This window comes from Penaeus vannamei, chromosome 18 (genome assembly GCF_042767895.1).
Source record: "Penaeus vannamei isolate JL-2024 chromosome 18, ASM4276789v1, whole genome shotgun sequence".
NCBI classification, from domain to species: domain Eukaryota; kingdom Metazoa; phylum Arthropoda; class Malacostraca; order Decapoda; family Penaeidae; genus Penaeus; species Penaeus vannamei.
The window spans coordinates 7,537,999-7,547,822 of record NC_091566.1 but is presented as its reverse complement, the minus strand read 5'-3'; the positions used below and the strand labels follow the sequence as shown (position 1 = coordinate 7,547,822).

The following is a 9,824-nucleotide window of genomic DNA, read 5'->3' as shown; positions in this document are numbered from 1 at the left end:
TATATATATATATATATATATATATATATATATATATATATTTTTTTTTTTTTTTACTGTTTTAAAAGGTAATCCATGACAACTCTCGTGCATTTACTTAATCAAAATGGTTACAAGGTGTGTCATAATTACCTTGTCCTTGTGCTTGCAACCTAATACATCACTAAAAACGAATTGTGACGAATCTTGGCCGATGACTCACGTGTGCCATGAAGTTGTGTTTAAAGAGCTCCTACTTTTTCCGCCAAGGCTTCCCAATAACACAATGATTACTGTCTGCCTCCGGGACTGTGCATCTTGGCTTGTTTAATGCCATCCTCTACCTGAGAGGGGTCAGCCAAGCCATGCCATAACCTTTGACCTCATGGATCATTATGAGAACCGTTGATGCTAAATATGGCAACCATCAGCATTATCGCCAATAATGATGTAAAGAATGGAAGGAAGGACGCCACTTGCATGAAGGATCTTCTTGGTGGAGATGACGAAGGACCTCATTAGCCCTTTCCTTCCCATAAGAAGGACTCGAATTAGGAAAGCCTCCCGGTTGGCGTTCCAGGATCTCTATGCACTGAAGTATAACCTTTACGCGGGCAGCATATGTTTATATCTTTAAAAGTTATAATAAAATTGAAAAAATGTGTAATACCTCTGCAACAGAAAGGGAACCAAGAAACGAATGTGATTTGCATATGCTCTGGTCCTGCATGCCGAGTAGACCATCATTCGAGGACCATCTCCATTATTCTTCCAAAACTGAGACGAGCAAAGATACTCTACTCTTCGTGGTAAGGTTTCTCAGTACCATAACGATTAATTCCTTCCTTGTAGTTTTCCATCTGTATGTTGCAACTGGATGAAATCCATGGAAGGGCTGCATGACTATACAGGTTTAGAAGGCACTGTTTCTTGTCAATTGGTAGGAAGCCTCCTTAGTGGCTAGAGCGCTGGTCTTATAAACCAGAGGCCAGGTGTTCGATCTCCTTGGAAGCAGAATGATGATTTTATTTATATAATTGAGAAACTTTACCACGAAGAGAAGAGGGAGAACAATGCAATTGGCTAATAGTATACATGAGGCACAGTCTGTGTTTAATTAGTATTAATTCTCAGTGATGCAGCATGGGTTGCCAACACCCTGGACAGAACAGGCATTGCACACTAAGCTTAAACCGTTTGGTTATTATGATTATGATATTCATATATGAGCTGGCATACCTGACTCTAACAGAACAAGATAAATTCAATTTCACAATGTTCGCCTGAAGTTAAATTTGAATGAAACGTGTATACAATGCTGCATGAGCATGGGATGTAATTTTGTTTTAACAAGTACTGTTTCTGAGACGATATAAGAAAGCTTTCATAGCTTAGTGCTGGTCAAGTAAATTAGAAGTCAGGAGTTAGATCTTTCTTGGAGACTAAGTGATCATTGTCATATAGTTTACTGAGAAAACTTTACATAAATAGAAGACAGACATCGGTAGCTAATGACATACACGCCGTGCAGTCTATGATTATTAAATCAAGAACTTTGTTTTAATGGCATTTTTATTTTCATTGTTATACTAAAGTGACCTTCCCTAGATCAGCCTACCATACAGATTGTTTGTTTGTTTCTTTCTCTCTCTCTCTCTCTCTCTCTCTCTCTCTCTCTCTCTCTCTCTCTCTCTCTTTCTCTTTCTCTTTCTCTTTCTCTCTCTCTCTCTCTCTCTCTCTCTCTCTCTCTCTCTCTCTCTCTCTCTGACCATGTTATAATCAGATGTATTCTTTGGGGTCTATTTTTTTCCCTGTTGTCTTATATCAGCATTTTCTCTCTATACTCTACCCAAATACGCAGTATTTATGCGGAACCGGGTTTCTAAAAAAATAGTGAATTTTGATTGCCCATTTACAGTTGAAAAATGCTTTATTCATTCGTCATGCATACCAACTATTGCAGATTATCAAGATCAATAGAACAGGGCCCCAATAGGACACTAAGAACAAGTACTAAATAATCATAGACAGCTCATGTACTGTAGTAGCTTTCTGCCTCCAAGGAAAATCGAACTCTGGCCTCTTGGTATACTAGACCAGCGCTCTAGCCACTGAGCTATTGAGGCTTCTTTTCTTTTGAAGTAAATAGTTTACTTATTAAAACAAGAGCTCATACATAAAAGTATTACAATTTTGTTAATACAAATTCTCTACAGATAAATATATAAACTTTTGATTGATCGTATTTCATCCACATCATTACCATTCAGTTACCTCAATCTTCTGGTTTATTTGCCTTTCTTTCTGATTTTTTTTTAGAATATAAATTGAAAAAAAAAACAAATGTCAGATTTTTTTTTTACTTTTTAAAGAAACAAATAAATCGCCATGATTTTCAAGACAAAGTTCCATAATTTTCCGTCTCTGCTGGACCCTTGCGAACCTTGTATTCACCGGCACTGAAATTTGAATGAAACATGTGCATACCGTAAATACTAATGAGCATGTGATGGAAATTTGTTTTAACACAAATACCGTCTCTGAGACTACGTATTAATAAACCTTTCATAGCTCAGTGGCTAGTGCTGGTCGAGTAAGCCAGCGGCCAGGGGATCGATCTTCCCTGGAGGCAGTAAGTAATAATTGACCTTTTATTTTATGGAGAAAACATGAATAGAAGACGAATATCATTAGATAATGACATACGTGGCAATTTTCCAATAAATCAGGTTAATTCTGATCGGCTACCTAAAGTTGAAAATAAATATTTATTCATTAAAGTCATGCATACCAACAAAACAGGGACATAATATGGCACTAAGAGCAAGTACTGAGTAAACATTGACTATGGTAAACCAATAATTTGTGCCTCCAAGGAGGATCGAACTCCTGGCCTCTGGTTTACTAGACCAGCGCTCTAGCCACTGAGCTATGGAGGCTTCCTTTAAACAGAATAAACATCTCTGAATTTACTGCAATTGTTCATATATAGCACTTATAGGTCAAATTTAACTTTATAGATAAATACTGCATTTGTTTGATCTTATTTCATCCAAATCAAAACCATATTTAATTGATGGTGGTATAATTGAGGTCTTTTGCGACAACTTTAATATTCATCACGGGAATGTATGACAACTCATGTATATGCAATTGATTAGAAAATAGTTACAGGGCGAGAAACACCTTGTCCTTGTATTTAAAACCGGTGCTACATCACTCAGAACGAGTATTGCCCAGACCCAGGAACAGTTTTAACCTCATCTTACCTTAACTCCAGACGGGCCAGGCTGCTGGGCACTGGGATCGTCGAGGTATTCCAGGTCGCTGTTGATGGGAATTGTTTTCGCTTTCTTCGTTTTGTTTTTTAATCCTTTTTCAGGCCTACGACTCATGTATGACATTAGCTTGTGTCTGTCTGCCTTCCCTCTTTGTGATAAGGTGTCCCGGTCACATGATGATAATTCTCTGCCTCCATAACCCTGTGGACTTTGGCATGTTCCGTACCATCCCTTACCCGGGCAAGGTCTCCCGCTGTGAAAGTAAGCAAAGGCGTGCCATAGCCCCTGACCTCATGAATCGCTATGTCAACTGTCGATGCCAAGTAAGGCAACCATCAACAACTCCATCGCCAATAGTGGTGTTAAGAATGGAAGGAAGGACGCCACTTGTATGAAGGATGTTCAATGATGAAGACGATGGCTTCATTAAACCTTTCTTTCGCATATGTGTCCACATTAGGAAGGCCTCCTGGTTGGTGTTCCAGATTTCTATGCACTGAGGTATGACCTTTATGCTGGTAGCAAACATTGGGAAAATTGTATATCAATCTCTGCAGCAGAAAGTGGGGCCAGAAAACGAACGTCATTTGTGTGTCCTACTCTGTGACCATCTCCGTCATTCTTCAAAAATTGAGATGAATAAAGGTACTCTTCGTGGTAAGGTTTCTCTGTACCATAATGATCAGTTTAGCAGTTTTCCATCTGTATCTTGCGTTTGGATAAAACTCACGGAAGGGCCATGACCATGAACGACGCTAACAACACACAGAGTGTGTGCTGTTAAGTGTTCATCTTGATGCAGACTTTCTTAGTATTGAATAGGAAGCCCCCATAGCTCAGTGGCTAGAGCGCTGGTCTTGTAAACCAGAGGCCAGGAGTTCGATCCTCCTTGGAGGCTGAAGGAAATCTTTATATATATATATATATATATATATATATATATATATATATATATATATATATATATATATATATATATATATATATATATTGAGAAACCTTACAATGAAGAGCAGAGGCAGACCGACACAATTGGCTAGTGGCACATTATATAATCTGTACTTATTCTGTGATGTAGCATGAGATGCCAACACCTACAACAGAGCAGTTATTGTACCCTCTAAACCTATTGGTGAATACGATTATGAAGTTAGTATTCAAAAGGCAGTAAGTGATCACTGTCCTCTATTTCATTGTGGAATTTTAAAGTCTACGTCATTAGCTAATGACGTAGACGCTGTTTAGTCTATGATTATTAAATTGCGTTGTATGAACTTCATGAAATAAGTCTTGTTTTGTGACAGGTACTGCCCCTTCACTAAAGTAAGGAAGAACCCATTATGCATTGGCTAAACCACGGTTCTATTATACCAGAGATCAGGTATAAAGTGATCATCGTCCTTGAATTCAATAGTAAAGCTAGACACGAAGAAACGAGAGTGACAGGCATCATTAACTAATAGCAGACACGCCGTTAAATATATGCTTGATAAAGTACTTGGTGTCAGTGACATACCTAGATAAGTATTGTTGTTATGGTTACGAAGTAATTATGTAGGGATTCAAGTGCTCAGCCATAATCAATCAAATTTGCCATTTATTCAGATGATATAAGATAAAACATGATACAATATTTACCTATAGAGAATTTATAGTAACAGCATGGCGGCAGCAAAGCCTCTGGTTCTATTTTAAAGTTGTCTTTTAATGCTTAATAATCCTTTGATATGATTTATTTTGCTGGTTACATTGTAAAAAAGTAAAATTATATTTAAAAAAAAAGCAAATATATGCGTTAATAAAAGAAATACGGTAAACGAAAGGTTAAAATCATGAACTAAAAACAAAACAGAAATACGTCCAACATACAATAAAAATCAATTAAGGATACTAAAGTTAACAAATAAACCAACTAAAATTCAATAAAACGGTAGATAAAATATTCAGATTATATAAAAGGTACTATTAAGAACACGCCTCCATACTTGGCCCAAGAGATGTAAGTTAAGGGGTGACTCGCTTAAAAGTTCCGATCATTACAGTTCAACTTACAAGTGCTGTATAAACACTTGCTATCCAATCTGAGTTGATTACATGGGTTAAAGGAAGCCTTCATAGCTCAGTGGCTAGAGCGCTGGTCTAGTAAACCAGAGGCCAGGAGTTCGATTCTCCTTGGAGGCAAAAGTTATTGGTACACTTGAGGTATAATTAATATTTACTTAGCACCTGCTGATAGTGCTATATCGTGTCCCTGTCTTGTTGATCTTGTCAGTCTGCAAGAGTTGGCGTGTATGAAAGTAATGAAGAATGTATTTCGTTTATTTTCAACTGTAGATAGTCAATCAGAATTTGCTAAATCGAAAATCTGATTGCACATTCAAGCTCAGCAAGTATATGAAAGGTGCCTCCAGGCGAGGTTTATATAAAACAGGTCACACCATTGCTGACCTACTGCACATCTGAGAGGAGCTTAGAGAGAGAAAATTCTGGTCCACAGGTCCAGGTACTTTATAAAAAAAAAAGGCAATACAGACCTAATAGAATACTTCTAATCATAACACGAAAGAGAGAGAAAAATAGCAAGAATAGAATAAAACTAGCAGATCTAGGGAGGGTCACATGACAACAATGATAATAACAATAAGGTCACAAAGACAAAGTACTTAATAAGCATATACTGTACACCGTGTATGTCATTTGCAAATAAAACTGGTAATTTATCATCAAGTTTTCTCATAAGATAAAGGACAATGATCACTTATTCCCAAATTTTGCTATTGGTAAATATTGTGCCATCATCTTCTGTCATTATGGCCATACACACCAGCTATTGAATTTTGACTTTATAATCATAATCAGAAGGTTTAAGGGGTACAATATCTACCTTGTCCTAGGTCCTGGCAACCCGTGCTTAATCGCTGAGAAGTACAGAAAAAACTGGACTGTTCCTCTTATATATCGTCAGTCAATTGTGTTTTACTCTGTACCGTTGGTAGTAAGGTTTCTCAATAGTATATATATCACTTTCTATCTCTAAGGAGGATCGAACATTTGGCCAGCGTTATAGCCACAGCTGCGGAGGCTTCTTATTTTACAGCAAGAAACAGGTGTGTCATAATGCAGCTCTTCTGTGAGCTACAAACGGGAAACTGCAAGGAAGGAACTGATCATTATCATCCTAAAAAACCATACCACAAAGAGTACAGCATCCCAATAATTTAAAGATAAAGATATATTTTTTTTTCCTTTCTGTGAGTTTCAAGATGCATGAAGCAGAAGGAAAACTGTAAGAAATTAATTTCAGTGCCCTTTTTGAACCCTCGTCCCTCTAAAGAAAGAAAACAAAATCGACAATTCCACTACTATCAGTGATTACAAGGGACCTTTAAATACAGCAGATACTGCTGCAGGTTTTACATATTCCAATCATCTAATTATGATAACACAACAGATGATGACCTTTACTTTTTGCAGCTTTGTCAGACTCATTAGAGACTGATCATTATGTTATTGATAAACCTTACCATCCAACGTACAGTACTCGTCACAACCTTAGCAGAATGGTGGTCTCAGTCTGATGGACTTGGCTAGCATGACCATCAGGACTACCCCATTGGCTTGATACGTCCGCGTCCCTCTATTCTCCGAATTAATTAAGGTTTATCAGTAATATAAAGAACAATCACTTTCTGCCTCCAAGGAGGATCGAACTCCTGACCTCTGGTTTACTAGACCAGCGCTCTAGCCACTGAGCTATGGAGGCTTCAATAGTCCGAAGCCAAAGAGTGTAATTTTCTCTTAGGTGAACCGTTTATGGATGATGATAGTGAAATTTAACCCATATAATAACACTTATTTAAACTCAAATGATATTATCCTTTAATTGATTTTGTAGTGTCTAAGGATTTAATAAATGAAAGTGAAAAGGAGTCGAAAAATAACCATTCTATCATGGGTCGTCATTCCTGTAAAATCTGTAGCTTTATTACAAACAATATATATGTATGATTTGTCAAACTGAATCTGAACTTGGAGCTGCCTGTACAAATATGTAAAAGAAGATTTTTTTATTAGGATTTCCCTCGACTGCAGTTTTGTTTCCTACTCTAGCACCATGCCCATAGTTGATGAAAGCCAAGCAACCATAATGTTGTCTCCCCTGGCACAGTGTTTACATGTACAAAGGATAAGAATAGATATATTTGCAAACTTTTACAAAGGCCATCCGTAAATTGAGCCTTTTTGTTTAATATGCCGTCTAAATTATGCCCTGAAAATATGTTGATTTGCATAAAACCCTGTAAAAGATGGCCTATGTTCACACACACATACACACACACACACATTTGTATTGGATAGAACTATAATTGTAGATATGTACACAAACACACGTGCCCTTGAAGCTTTCAGAAGAAGAATAGGGGTCTCCATTTATCAGCAGTATAAGATCTTTGTAATATGATATACAGTTATGAAAAATATGACTGTGGCATAAAAATGAATATTGTAAAATCAGCAATCCATTATCAACATTGGTTTATCAAAATTAGCTAAAACTCTAATCAATGGAGGCAGTGTGTTTCACCTTCAAAATATAGAAAAAAAAAACATTGATCGTAATAATGTGATAATATTCGCTGCAAATGATTACAGAGAACACACTATGTCCACACAAAGATGCATTAACTCTGCTTTGGATGATTATTTAGCTGTTTACTCCATATCTTCAGAGAATATAATGCCACAGGAGTACTGATAATCTGCTTTTTTTTTTGTTTTTGTTTTTACTATGACAGATTTGTAATAAAGATCTCAAAACACGTTTTTTCTTTTCTTTTCTTTTCTTCTTTTTCTTTTACTGTAGCATCACCTTATGCCCGCCTCTTCCTGTTCGCGTTAAGGTTTCTCGATAGCATGAAGGAAAATAATCATTTCTGCCACCAAGGAGAGTCGGACTCCTAGCCTTTGGATTACAGGACCAGCGCTCTATCCACTGAGCTATGGAGGTTTATTTTATTAGTCGAAAACATTACAGCTCTAATAATAGGTGTTCATCGTCAACAGCGCTTTAGTCAATTCTCATCGCAATTAGTAGTGTCAGCTTTCTCATAAATTTTAGTAGTAAACCAGGGTAATTTTCTGGAATACGTCCGCCAAGATGATCGCGACGACCGTTGGATTCCTCTCGCCGTCTACAATGCAAATGTGTGTTTTATTGCGAAAAACACCCCTTTAACGGCATACTTGGCCCCGATAACAGGGGAGGGCATGAGAGGTTCCGGGGAAATTGCGGGGTTAAAGAACGCTAATGATACATTAAATGGACAGTATACAATTACTAATCATAGGAATAAGTCACCGCAATGCATAATGCATGGAGAGGTCTGCTATTCCCCAACCCACGCCTTGAAAGACAATCCACCACGTGCGTATGGCAGGATAGAACGTTAGATCATTTTAAGGGTATTGGGATGTGCTCGCAGAAGCAGCATACTAATCTATGACACAGATTGTAGTCTAACCCAGATAAACAGCAGAGTAGTTATGTCCCACTCTGATGATAATGTGAATTAACATCCTCAAGTTGCATGTATTATATTATTAGTGTTTTTAACCCCGTATTTTCCTTTTTTCCGCTAAAGGGGAGTTTTCGCGCCATAAAGCCAACATAATTGCATTGCAGACGGTGAGACGTATCCAACGACACGGTCCGCTTGGCAGGTGTATTCCAGAAAATTACCTAAACCAGCTATTCTTTATATTTGTTATTCTTTATATTTATTCTTTATATTTATTCAGTTATTCTTTATATTTATAGTTATTCTTTATATTTATATTCTTTATATTTTTATATTTATATTCTTTATTATTTGCCGAGATGCAAATTCCTATATATAGGCTCTATTAACAGATTATTTTTTTCGGATACAGTACTTGCTTTGTTCGGGTCGCTGGTAACCCACAATGTGCCATTTGGGGCAAGTATTGATTAACATAAATGGTAAAAGCAGACGGTTATTTTTTTAATTGACGTTTCTAGCTTTCATTGAATAATAATCAATCAATCCCTAAACGTTGAGGGTTTAATAACGTTCACAAAGCGTTATAGTGTATATTAAATGCTGTAATTGGAAGAGTGAAGCAGGACCATCTACCACAGGCTATTCGAAGGCTACAGAAAATGGACAAGTGTGACAGATGTGTTGACCTCGTGACCCGGTCCAAGGTATTAATTAATCAAGGTAATGTGTGTTGATCTAGGTACACGTTGAATAGGGCACTCCCTCCCATCCTCCCTCCCTCCCTCTCTCCCACCCTCCTTCCCATCCTCCCTACCTTCTTCCCTCCTTCCCTACCTCCCTCCCATCCTCCCTCCCTCCCTCTCTCCCACCCTCCTTCCCATCCTCCCTCCCTTCTTCCCTCCTTCCCTCCCTCCCTCCCATCCTCCCTCCCTCCTATCTTCCCACCCTCCCTCCCTCCCATCCTCCAATCCTCCCACCCTCCCATAAGGATGTGTGATGAGTGATTAATAATAATGAGTGAAATAGCGAAAGAAAAGACGAA

The 9,824-nt window shown here is 37.7% G+C and overlaps 4 non-coding genes across 4 annotated transcripts; 2 read left to right on the top strand and 2 right to left on the bottom strand.

The window, feature by feature from the left end:
* Nucleotides 1–2,845: 2,845 nt before the first annotated feature.
* Nucleotides 2,846–2,918, bottom strand: TRNAT-AGU (transfer RNA threonine (anticodon AGU)). Its single transcript has one exon. It is a non-coding gene; the product is annotated as a tRNA-Thr (tRNA).
* A 1,167-nt stretch (nucleotides 2,919–4,085) lies between these two features.
* Nucleotides 4,086–4,158, top strand: TRNAT-UGU (transfer RNA threonine (anticodon UGU)). Its single transcript has one exon. It is a non-coding gene; the product is annotated as a tRNA-Thr (tRNA).
* A 1,210-nt stretch (nucleotides 4,159–5,368) lies between these two features.
* On the top strand, nucleotides 5,369–5,441 carry TRNAT-AGU (transfer RNA threonine (anticodon AGU)). Its single transcript has one exon. It is a non-coding gene; the product is annotated as a tRNA-Thr (tRNA).
* Nucleotides 5,442–6,950: 1,509 nt separating this feature from the next.
* Nucleotides 6,951–7,023, bottom strand: TRNAT-AGU (transfer RNA threonine (anticodon AGU)). The gene has a single exon. It is a non-coding gene; the product is annotated as a tRNA-Thr (tRNA).
* Between the last annotated feature and the right edge of the window lie 2,801 nt (nucleotides 7,024–9,824).